The sequence below is a fragment of the Myodes glareolus genome, chromosome 15 (genome assembly GCF_982192425.1).
Source record: "Myodes glareolus chromosome 15, mMyoGla1.1, whole genome shotgun sequence".
In the NCBI taxonomy this organism is placed as follows: Eukaryota; Metazoa; Chordata; class Mammalia; order Rodentia; family Cricetidae; genus Myodes; species Myodes glareolus.
In genome coordinates this window covers 47,335,709-47,348,323 of record NC_142040.1, presented here as the reverse complement: position 1 = coordinate 47,348,323, position 12,615 = coordinate 47,335,709, and positions in this window count along the sequence as shown.

The window sequence follows — 12,615 nt, the reverse complement described above, 5'->3', positions numbered from 1 at the left end:
CAAGGTTCTATTTTATTTGTTTCTTTGTTATTTTTGTTTCATGCTTAGTAGAAGAAATGGATATTCTTTTATTTGCTACCAAGGAGACCTTCTGGTTTTCACACTTAAACTTTGACGCTAATTAATCATTCCCTCTTTTCTTGTCTTTTTTGCACAACATCAGCTCCCCCAACAATAGCCTCCAACTCCACAGTGTTTATAATTAGTTCTTCAAAAACTTGATTCACTGTATTCAGCAAAGTACTTTCTTTTTACCTGCTTACTCTCTTGGTTCAGCATTGATATAAGTTTCAATGCCTATTCTTCCATCTTACACCAAGAGTAACCAGTACTTACTAACAATAGGGAGTTCTCATTGCCAGGTGGTTGTAGTATTCAGTTCCAAATAAACCCACTAGACTGTGTACTTTCCTAGAAAATTAATACCACTGCTGAGGTTTGGACATCTTAGTGATAGAATCTGAACTAACATGGAGGGAAGAATCTTGAGATAAACACCTATAATAGAAAAGAATCAAAACTCGTAAAGAGAGAAATTGGACTGCAACACTGGTCAATAAAAGGCCCCAGACAATCTCTACACAGCTGTTGCGAGCTTTCAGAATGGTTCTAAGATTGAGAAAAATGGCTGGGGTGCTTTTCCTCTTAATTAGGTGAGAGCAGAAAGAAGATATGAACTTAAAAATGATGGTTTCAACCAAGTCAATGTGTTTTCAACTGAAAATATCTCCAACCAACAGGGGATTAACACTTACATGGGTGTCTTAGTTAGGGTTTTGTTGCCGTGAAGAGATACCATGGGCATGGCAACTCTTATAAGAAAAATATTTAGTTGGGACTGGTTTACAGTTTCAGAGGTTTAGTTCATTATTCTCATGTCAGGAAGCATGGCAGCACACAGGCACACATGGTTCTGGAGAAGGAGCAGAGAGTTCTACATCTTGATCTGCAGGCAACAGAAAGAAACTGTGTGCCACAATATGTCTAGCTTGAACATAAATGACCTCAAAGCTACCTCCGCAGTGACACACTTGCTCCAACAAGGCCACACCTACTATAGTGCAGTAGTGCGGCTTCTTGTGGGTCAAGCATTAAACACCGGAGTCTATGGGACCATTTCTAATCAAACCACCACAATAGGAATCAGGATAGCACATCACAAGATTAAACACAAATGACTATATTTACCAACAGCCTTTAAGATTTACATATCTTGACCATAATCCTTCCATTGTGGTGTTCTTTGAACTCAGCCCAGCCTTTTATATAAAAGGTACCGTGCTAGAAGCCAGTCTTGGGTTATGACCTGTTAGCTATAAGAATAGCATGAATCTGACAATTAAAGACTGCTAGAAAATTAAGTAAGCCCTCATAAAAAGATATCATTTGATTGAGTTAAAATTTTATAACTTGTGATATTAGGATAAAATATTTCATAAATGCAGTACCGAGAAAGTAGGAGAAAAACACTGAACATTAAGAGTTGTGACCCGGAGATACAAGCACATTGGGGAAAATGCTTGCCTAACACATATGAAGCCCTAGGCTTGATCTCCAGCACACATAAAACTCAGTGTGGTAGCACATACATGTAATTACTACACTTGGGAAATAGAGAGGGGAGGATCAGAAATTCAAGTTCCTCTCCTTAGCTGTTGCAACGCATTACAAGAATGGAGTTATGTGTGGAGATTTCTGAGTACTTGTGAGAAAATTCCAAAGAACAAAGATAAAAGTCTTGTGACCTCGGTTTCTTTAAAATCATTGAATTGCCCTTGGATTATGCCTTTGTACGACTCCTAGGGGTAGCAGATAGAAGGAATCTGAGTTTATTTCAGATTAGTCAATACAACTGGCTATCGTTATTTGTTGATATGTATCTATGTAAAGAGCATGTTTTGGCCATGTGCAGTTCTGAAGTGGGTGGCTTGCTCTTTGTGACTGTACACTTTAACTCATGTTAACCTTCAGAGCATAAACTGTCCGATGCTCTGAATAAAGCTGACTATTACATGAGACTTCAGTCTATCTCATTTATCATCTCCATTCTCCCAGGTACCACCACCTCCAGAGTGGTGACACTTGGTTGTAAGGTCAAGGTCACCCTGGGCAACATGCAACCCTATCTCAAACACACACACACACATTCAGAGAAATAAACAGGGAGAGAGAGAGAGGGAGAGACGGAGGGGGGATAGAAGAGAACAAATGATTAGTCCTAGATTTCTTAAGTTAACCTGTATAAAGTCCATTCTAAAGTTAAACTGGAAAGCATGTACTATAATATCTTAAGAGCTGAAGAGAATTCATTTATTTTATTCAAACAACTGGCTCAAATAAGCACTTAGTAAATACTAATAAATGAGAAGGATAAGGCTCAAGGTGATTAGATAAGATGGCCATAGTTTCATACTTAGTAAGTGTTTATCAGGATTTCAATCTGTGTCTATATGCCTCCAAAATGATTATGAGCTCCTTAGTGCCATGGCGAATGAAAAGAGATGGTTGTTCTTTGTTTGGAAGCCATGGATGACTCACCAACCACACACATCTCTTCCTGGAGCTGCAGGAAGCCCAGCTGCATGAGGTATGTCTTTGTGGAGCTGTAGTCCTTGGAATCCATAAAGATGCCCATGTCCTCCTTAACTCGCAAAAAAGACAAAGAAAGACAAATCTTAAAAAAGACGAATCCAGGCGAATTAGCCTGAATTCCCCGCCCCCCCAGTCTTTCAGTTTCTGGACAAGAAAAAATGTACTTATTTATAGTTTGGAGCAATGGTTCCCAACCTGTGGGTCATGACCTCTTTAGGAGTTAAATTACCTTTTCATGGGGGTTATCAAAGATCATCTGTATATCAGATTATTTATATTATGATTCATAACAGTAGCAAAATTTCAGTTATGGAATAGCAATGAAAATAATTTTATCGTCACCACAACATGAACTTTCGGAACATTAGGAAGGTTGAGAAACTCTGTTCTAGAGCTACAAATCAAATGACTGTATTGAGCTTTCTGATGTGACCTTCTATAATAACATGATATTGTTTCTCATTGAATATTAGTATTTCTGACAATATCACTTTCTTATTTGATTCTATGTGAGCCCATACCTGAGGTATGAATTCTAGAGTAAAATTTCTACATATAGGTTATGATCCTTGGGTCTAATGTTAAGAAAGCTTATTAATTATATTTAGTATACTTCTCCAACATTATAATCTATACTCAGCTTCTAATCTTCTACTAAATTTTCTTTCTGACTTTTTAATTTTTTTCTGCTTTGTCAGTACTCAGCACGCTTTGACTATTACATATCATATTGAAAAGGACACAAAAATTATCAGTTTTTTGAGACAAGATATCATTATATAGCCTTGATTTTCATGAAATTTTCTGTGTAGACAAGGCTGGTTTTAAAGGCTCAGAGAAATGCCTTCCTCTGTTTCCTAGGTGCTGATATTAAACACTTAGTCTAAAGACTATATTATTTTATTAACTAAAAAATATTTTATATGTGTGGGCTTTTTTCCTGAAGGTATGTATGTGTGCCTGTGTGTGTGTATGTGTGTGCGTGTGTGTGTGTGTGTGTATGGTGAGATCTTCTGGAACTGGAGGTACAGATAGTTATGAGCCAATACATGGATGCTGGGAATCCCAGGCCCTCCGGAAGAGCATCAAATTCTCTCAACTACTTAGCTATTCTCCAATATCAATACATGCTCATTTAAATAAAAAATTATTAATCTCTTCCTTCCTTATACCTTTTTGTTCAGAATAATAATTCTCAGTAATACATAGATTATCTATTTTTTGGTAATGAGAAAACAAACCTGTATTGACTCCACCCAGCACCACTGGGGTTCCAGTACCTAGAACCAGATGGAATCCTGCTAGATAAGGGAGAAGGGAAACAAAGCTAAATACCTGGAAGATAGGCTTTTGTCTGTTAGGTTGAGTGCAGAACCCACAGTTCTAAGGAAGGGTCATTATAAAAAAGTTGGTAAAGAATGATTGCAATCAAAGTTTGGATTTATGGTCATCTGTGTCCCCAGACCCAGGTCACAACATTGGAAAACCTGAAGACTATTAACAACAGAGGATTGGCGAAGGCTGAGCACTTCTCCACTGCTTCCTTATCTGTAGGAAAGACTTCCTGTTTTGGTGCGGGAGAATTATCTGTATTCTGTCAATCATGTATTTTAATAAAATGCTGATTGGCCAGGCAGGAAGTATAGGCAGGTCAACCAGACAGGAAGTAGAGACGGGGCGATGAGAACAGGAGTATTCCAGGAAGGAGGAAGTCCCTCTGCCACTCCTGTGCAGACCACTGAAGAGGCAGCATATAACTTGCCCAGCTGAGAAAGGTATGGAGCCGTGTGACTAATGTAGATAAGGATAATGGGGTAACATAAGTTATAAGAGCTAATAAGTAGCCTGACCTAATGGGCCAATCAGCTTTATAACTTATAGAGATCTCTGTGTGGTTGATTTTCTCTGGGACTTGCCGGCTGTAGGGTACTGAGTGGGACAGAAACTCCAACAAGCCGGCCCTCATGTTACAAATGGTGCCCAGACGTGGATAACTGAATCCACAGAAAGCCTGAGAAAGCTTGGGAAAGAATAGAGTAAAGCATGTTTTCTTGGTAGCAGCAATTTCTCAGGTCTGCTCTGCTTGCTAGAGGCAAGCAAGCACTCTCATCTAAGAGAGGCTTCCTGACTCAGCTTTAGCTGCAAAACCCTGCAGCTCTTTTAAGAGCTCCTGCCACGAAACACTTAAACTGTGTTGATGAAAAGCTGAATGCATGCTTTTCGGTTTTCAGTCGTAGCAGGAAAAAAAGCTGTGCTGTTTTAAAATGCCAGTTTTCTGGGCTGTTCTGCCAGGGCAAACTCTGACTCTTTTAGGCAGGCGGTCCAACTGAGTGTGGTCTGTGAGCAGAATACTACAGCTTGCTTGCTGGCAAGGACCTTGAAACGCCATAGAGTTGTGGCAGTGAAATGCAGCTCTGGCTGGTATCTCAGCCATGAGGCTGGAAAGCTAAGGAATGGGCTGGATCTAGCCGTCAAAGCCACGGCTCTCCATATTGCTTAGTAAATTAAAGGTTTATGTAGTCAGAAAAAGAGAGATATACAGTAAAGAGAGATTCAAAGAGGAAGAAAACCTCTAACTGGTTTACAGTATGTTAAAAATATATGCAGGCTAAAGGTTAAAGTCATTAAAAATAAAAAAAGAAGAAAAGGGAGACATAGGTTTGGTGGTACACAACTTTAATCCCAATGCCTGGGAGTCAAAGGTACATTGACCTCTGTGACTTCAAGGGGAAGAGGTAGATTGACCTCTGTGACTTCAGGGTGTGGTAGTGCACACCTTTAATCCCAATGCCTGGGAGGCAGAGACAGACAGATCTCTGTGAGTTCAAGGTGTGGTAGCATACACCTTTAATCCCAGCACTGGGGAGGCAGAGACAGGAGGATCTCTGTGAGTTCAAGGACAACCTGGTCTACAGAGTTATTCCAGGACAAAGATATAGAGAGAACCTGTATCAAAAAGTAAAAGTAAAAATCAAAGAAATAGAGGTTGAAATAAAGCCATATAAAGATGGAAAATACACAGAGAATCTTCATACTGTATGCTATTATGCTCTCTTTGAATTGTTTGAATGCTGAGGAAGGAACAACAGCTGCTAAAAGACTTTTGTTTATAAATGCTGCTGAACTAACCCAAGATAGGTATTTTGAAAATACTTTGGCTTTGAAACTGAAGTCAAAAGGTATGTTACTTTGGAGAAGAGATTTTACTTTTGTTTCCACAGAAAATGAGAAGCTGTGGATTCATTCTGAGTTAAGAAAAATCAGGTTCCATCAAGCAGGCCACCTGAGAAATCTCCAACAGGAACAGATGGCCCAGATGTCTGAGTTCTACATCCAGAACAGATTCAAGACTGCTGCCTGAGATGATCAAGACCCACAGGATACTTCAGTCAGGACTTGATTATAACTCTAAATTTTCTTTAGGTCCCCATAAGATAATCAGTGTCCCCAACCTGTAGGAAGTAGCCTGAAATACTATGCCCACATTCCCAACAAATGGACTATGGGTATTTTCCTTTGTTTAAAAAAAAAAAGAGAGAGAGGGAAATGGTGTGGGAGAATTATCTGTATTCTGTCAATCATGTATTTTAATAAAACGCTGATTGGCCAGGCAGGAAGTATAGGCAGGTCAACCAGACAGGAAGTAGAGGCGGGGCAATGAGAACAGGAGTACTCCAGGAAGGAGGAAGTCCCTCCGCCACTCCTGTGCAGACCACTGAAGAGGCAGCATATAACTTGCCCAGCTGAGAAAGGTACGGAGCCGTGTGACTAATGTAGATAAGGATAATGGGGTAACATAAGTTATAAGAGCTAATAAGTAGCCTGACCTAATGGGCCAATCAGCTTTATAACTTATAGAGATCTCTGTGTGGTTGATTTTCTCTGGGACTTGCCGGCTGTAGGGTACTGAGTGGGACAGAAACCCAAACAAGCCGGCCCTCATGTTACACTGTTTCTCTGCTGGAGAGCATTTCTTTCAGCCATTTCTCTACATGATCAGCTACAAACTCGCTCCATAACTCTTTGAGCTACTTATTGTGTCTGTGGCTCAAACAACTTTTCCCTTGTCTGGCATGGAGGACGATGAAAGTGGCTAGATACATGTAAATTCTACGGCAAGAGGTTCTTCGTTGTTTCAGTTCTAACTAAACCGAAACATGGCGGGAGTTGGCTTCTGCTTCCAAGAAAGAAACTAGAACGATTTTAACTAAGCATCATGTATGAACATACAAGTAAATGCTTAGTGGGAATCCATAGAAGTTTGCTGGTTCTTAACAGGTCTCCACAATGCCAGGGAACACATGTCTTCTCCTTATCATCTGCAGGCAAAATTTCCTGAATTCCATGAGCATTGAAGCATCACCAGTCTACGCTGCTGCTGCTGAAGGCATCTGAAATGACACGAGGGACACAGATGCCAGGCACAAAATCTAACACTGATTCTAAAAACTCAGTAGTTTTTTTAAAAAAATCACTGTGTTATGGGAAATCTTTGAAGGAATGATGCCCCAAGTTTGTGAAGAAAAAAAACAAAATAAATTTAAATAAATAACCAATCTAATCCTACCAGAGATTGACCTCACCCACCCTCGGCCCCAGCTGTGATGCTAATAGAGACGGGAAGAACTCCTCTTGTCAATTTCACTCTTGTCCTAGCTCTGTAAGGGTGAGTGTTTGCAGACACAGACAGAAAAGACCACAGCCATCAACAAGAAAGCTTAGGAAGGCTATGGACTGTCCCAGGGCTTCTACAGCCCCACGGGATTTTTACTAATGGTTCTGCAGAAGAAAAATTTGCCTTCTCTCATCATGATCCCATTTCCGGAGCCATGTTGATACCCACTAGTCTTTGGGGTGTGTAAGCATAGCCTATGGGGTATTTCTGCACTGATATACCTTCATTGGAAATGAAACAACTCTGCTTCAGCTCTTCTAAGGTTTATATATTCTACAGTGTTGGGCCTGAATAACAGTGGGCCCCTTGGGACCCAGTCTTTGTCTAGGTCCTATCATGGGTTGTCTCGATCTTCTGCAGTTCGAAAGAGCTGAAAATATATTTGAGTCAGTAGGAAACAGTGAGGTGATTTTCTCTCGTTGCATTTGAAAAACAGCAAAGGTCATGGTTTTTCTCCTTTCACAAAAAAAAAAAAAAATAAGTCAATGACTTCTCGATAATAGATATCCTGCTTTCCCTTAGGTGTGGTTAGAGTCACCCGGGCTGAATTAGTGTTCTTTCTAAAGCTCTCATTAGTGCAAATGGCACAAGAGGTAAAAATGGAACTCCACATGCAGGCCTGTTTTAAACACATAACCATCTGTGCTCATGAGTCATGCATTATGCTTTTAGGTAATCCTGTCAGCAACAATGCCAGATTTAGGAAGGTGTCTGACCTCAGGCATTAACTAGAAATATACCTTCTCCTTTCAATTCTGTTCCAACAGAATATTGCCTTTCAAAAATGATAAAAGAAAGAAAAGAAACACACAAAGCATCAGGTACTGTCACGGAAGCACATTTTTCCAGAGCACATGAGGAAGTGGCCCTTGTGATCTTCCATTGTCACTATAAATTACATAACTTGAGCATCACTGCTACCAGGGATTTAGACAAAGCTCCAAATCCTCAAATCCAAAGAGATTTCTCAAGTTGCCATTCTTTGGCATCTAAATGTTTTATCATAAACTGAATCTGAAACGAATCATCATTTGCTGTTTTCTCTAGCATCATTCTATTGAAGATTTTCTTCTAAGTCAATCACCGTCATATTTATAGGGATTTCTATTTTATTTATAGAAAAGTAGTTCCGATGCTATTGACTCCTAACCTTTTACGTGAGTGATCCGTTTATCCATTTCTCTCACATTTTAGTCTTTCTGGTTCTGAATAACTGGACCAATTAGAAATAAGGAGTTACATATAATTTAGCCCCCTTTTTTCTCCAGTGACCTGGACCATTACCATTCCTAGTGTCCTGCCTGAAAAGAAGGCTAGTTCTGCATACAGGATACATGTCATGTACTGGTTTGTTAGGAAAACAAACTGAGATTGTTTCTGAAAGGGTGATTGCATACCTATCTGAAACTGAAACACTCAACATATGGGGAAGTATTTGCTCAAACGTCAGATTTCTAGCATCCTCTCAGACTGATGAATCAAGCTTCTGAGAGAAAGGTATACAAGACAAAGACAAGTTTGAAAATGTACCATGATATAACCTAATATAGCTTGGAATTCATTTTATATCACTACACAATGAGCTTCACAGTACCTTTTGTTTTAAAAATCATCATTCTATTGTTCCTTGGCCTTTTGGCCAAAGAGCCATCTTTTGTTTGTTTGTTTGTTTGACATACGTAACAATGGAAATAGTTGGTTGTTGTCCTGAGAAAAACCAGTCACTTTCTTATTGTCTAAGGGAGAGCAGTGAGCTTTGTGGGAGTGTCACTCTGTTTCAGGAAGAGTACAATGCTGCCAACAAAGATAGACAGTCATTTGAAGAAGCAAAGGGAAGATGAACTGAAGAAAACCAAACAGATGAATGATGCTAAAATATACCTTGTCCTAAACAGTACCTGTTTACACCTGTTGCACATCTGTCATCCCAGCACTTGAGAGGTAGAAGCAGGAGGACCAGAGTTCAAGGATGAGCTTAACAATTACACATCTTAAATCATTCCAATGTTTAGCCAGAGTAGAGAACTTGCGTTTTTAAGAATAGGATTGATGCATCATGACAGTATCTCCAAATCTATACAAATAACATATGGTGTATAGTAAAGCATGGTACTGAAGTCGGCCAAAAGCAATAGCTACTAAGGCCTTAAAATAAGACTATCTATTATTTCTCACAAAATTCCTATAATAGACTAAAAGCCATGGATTGTGATTTCACCATAGAAAATGATACAGATTAGTATAACCTAGATTTGGCATGAAGAGAAAGGGTGTTCTTTTCAAGTCCTCTGTCTATGATTTTGCTACCAAAGAGCACTCTTCATTGTCAGAACTTGCCCTTATTTTGTTTCACCAGTTTTATTAGGAGTCTTGTACTACTGCAAAGATGCTGTTGTCTGGGTAAAGGTCTGTGAAGCCTTGCTTTATTCTTATTCCAAATTCTAAATAGAGACTCCAAAATAACCATACATTAGTGTCAGTGTGTATACATTGTCCACTGCCAGCCTTAAAAACTGGAAATGTTTCTTCACAGAAATTCAACCAGAGGAAAATTCTACAAAATGCATAAGAAAACCCTGGGAGGGAAAACCTCACCTGTACTGGACTCTGGTATCACACTTCTCAAGGGAACACATTGAGGGGACCGTGCGTACAGGCTGTGCTTTCATAAGGACTGTACTGGAGGGGGCTTGGTTATCTATGGCTGAACTTACAACACACCTGGTTTCAATCTGGAGTTTTGGTTGGGTTCGCTGATTGGATGGTTTCATTGCGGTTTCTCCTTTTGTCCCTAGGCGTATACGCCACTCAGAATCCTGTCTTAATTTCTGTTATTTCTAAGCCAATCTCCTTCTTTCTTCATCCTCCTCCATCTTTAGTTCTCCTCCCGGTTAAAATGAATGAGAGCACATAAAACAGTCATCTTAGAACCCAAGTGAGAAGATGTGGTACAGACGAGAATGGCAGAACTTGAGGTATTCCTGTAGCTTTGTCCACCGACTCAGAGACTCTGGGCTCTCTTAAACAAGTCCTTTAATTTTTTATAACACTCTCATCAAGAAGACTAAGTGCAGGAGCTAAGCAAACATTGTGTTCGGATAGGAGATCTGCCATAATGGTTTTCTGGAAACTCCAGCTCAGTGAATATGCTTATTGCTCTTCTACAGCTCCTCATTCAGAGTTTAGCAGAGGAAATTCTTGCTCCTGGCTGCAGCAAGCCTGGCAGGGACTGATGTCTTAGTTAATATGAGACTGCCTGTCTTCGCAGGCATCTGCTCCCTCTGTGACCCAACTCAGAGATCAAGTAGTCCCAGGGGCCAGCTTTTCGTTCTGTTCTCACATTCAGCCCTAGGATTCCCACCAATATCAAAGGGTATTCCCACAGGGCAATATGAAAAAGGTCAGGCTGGCCCCTCTAATTGAGCAAGCGGGACCACAGGAGTGTGGAAGTTCTGATCCCTTTGAAATGAGCTTGTAACATATGTGAGCAGAGAGGCAAGAGTCCTGGGAACATTCAGTCGTCTGCACCTTGCCTTTGCTAGTTTCATTGTATAATTTCTGCTCAAAAGGAGTGATTCATTTCATGGATTTAAAATCAAAAAGGGCACAGAGTTTACTTGCAGTGGAGTATAAAACACATCTGCTGGCATTTTCTGAGTTTCTTTGCCCTTTAATGAAAGCAGCTTAATCTATTTATTTCTTATGACTGTTCTCTCCATTAGAAAGAACCTGATGGGAATCAGACCAAAGATGTCATCGCCAGAAGTAACATTTAGTTTATCTCATTCTAAAGCTTTATTCCTCATGAAACCCAAAAACTTGGAAATCCGGGCATTTACATGAGGAACAAGAAGATATACACCAGCTTCTTACAGTTTCTATATTATCTCCTGCACATGACAGGACCAATCTTGATTTGTTGTCATATCTAGGCATTGTGGGATGTCTGACATAGACAAGAAATGCAATAACAAGAAGTAGAATGCTTGCAAGATGCAGAGCCCTCGGTCCATTGTTCTTCTGTCCTTTTCTGCATGTGTAACTTCGGAAGTCACTCTCCCCTTGCCCTTTCTGCAAACTAAAAATGATCAAACTGAACTTAGACTTCTTTCTACAGAAGGTTGTTTTTAAGTTCTTAAGAGGTCCTGAGCACAGAAATGCTCCAGTGTCCTCTCTGCTGTTCTTGCTATTCTGCATGTTGAACTATAATCTCATATCATTCATGGAGAGAAGCTTCTCTGTGGGATGGCAAGATGGCCCAGTGGATAAAGGCATGGGCTGCCAGGTCTGAAAGAATGAGTTTGACTCCCAGAATTCACATGGTAAAGGGAAGAAGAAACTCTAAACTCCCAAGAATTATCCTATGACCTACACTTGCATATTATGGCCACATACACACACACACACACACACACACACACACACACACACACACACACGAGGGAAAAACACGCATGTATCCATGCACACTCCAAATAATAATAGTAATAGTAGTAGTGATTTAAAAGTAGAAGTAAAATGTGAAAAGTAAACCATTTGAGCCAGGCAGTGGTGGCTCACATCTTTAATCCCAGCACTCAGAAGGGAGAGGCAAGTGGATCTCTGTGAGTTCAAGGCCAACCTGGTCTACAGAGCAAGTTCCAGGACAGGCTCCAAAGCTACACAGAGAAATCTTATCTTGAAAAGCCGAAAAGGAAAAAAAAGAAAAGAAAGGGAAAAAAAGTAAACCATCTGGGAAAATTTGAGTTAGTACACAGTCCTTTAAGTCAATATGAAGGTCATACCCTCAGGCTTAGAGAATGGAAAAAGTAGCCCCTCACATTATCAAGAGGTATAAGAAGATGGGAGTTCAAAAACTTACTTCCTCCCAAGATATTTAAAATAGGAAACTAGCATAATGTAGATAATATGAAAGGAAAAATGGAGAAATGGGAGGAGAGAGAAAAGTAAATACAGAAAGAAAAGTAAGGGACAAATAATGCCAGCATTGTTTGATAAAACCTAAGGAAATCATATTTTACATTCACCTAAAATTATGCACAATACATATAAATCTATGCTTACACATACATACACACATAGAGACAGAGAGAGACAGAGAGAGGGAGAGAGAGAGAGGGAGAGAGAGAGAGAGAGAGAGAGAGAAATTATGCCACTTGGACTGACAATGCACCCCCCACAAGAACTATAGACTAATAAAACCATACTAGTTGCAAGAAACCTCCTTTGGAGTTGTTGGTCAGGATAGTCCAAATGATTCCACCGAACAATATAGGCAATCGCTTTTGCCCTTGGATGTCTCTCACAGGTTAAAAGTTAGCTCCTATTGCAGAAGACACTTCCCACTT